The sequence below is a fragment of the Neophocaena asiaeorientalis genome, unplaced genomic scaffold (genome assembly GCF_003031525.2).
Source record: "Neophocaena asiaeorientalis asiaeorientalis breed wild unplaced genomic scaffold, Neophocaena_asiaeorientalis_V1.1 scaffold135, whole genome shotgun sequence".
NCBI lineage: Eukaryota > Metazoa > Chordata > Mammalia > Artiodactyla > Phocoenidae > Neophocaena > Neophocaena asiaeorientalis.
This window is the reverse complement of record NW_020175190.1, coordinates 593374-593917: the sequence shown is the minus strand read 5'-3', so window position 1 is coordinate 593917 and position 544 is coordinate 593374.

The window sequence follows — 544 nt, the reverse complement described above, 5'->3', positions numbered from 1 at the left end:
GATATATGTATACATATAGCTGATTCACTTTGTTATACAGCAGAAACTAACACAATATTGTAAAGCAATTACACTCCAATAAAGATGTTTAAAAAAATCCTGTGATAAACTGTAATAGAAAAGTATTTTTTAAAGAATGTATATATATGTATAACTGAATCACCTTGCTGCACAGCAGAGGTTAACACAACATTGTAAATCAACTATACTTCAATTTAAAAAAAGAGGTTCAAAAATCTTGAACACATGAGACAAAAACTAAAAAAGCAAAAATACAGACAATGTACCTAACCACTTGGTCTGACAAGACCCTCGCTCATGAACACATTATACATATGTGCACCCATCCACACGCACATAATAGGAGGGCAAATCCAAATGTCTGTTCTCTTTGGAATGTTCATGGTAAATCTGAGTGTAGGCAAAAGTGAAGACCTCCCTGGGATCTAAACAAATCTTAGGAAGCAGACTTTGCTTCCTATTTTAGCCAGTATTGCTCCTATATTTGCCTGAGCCCTCCACAATTGTCTGGACCCCAGATTCC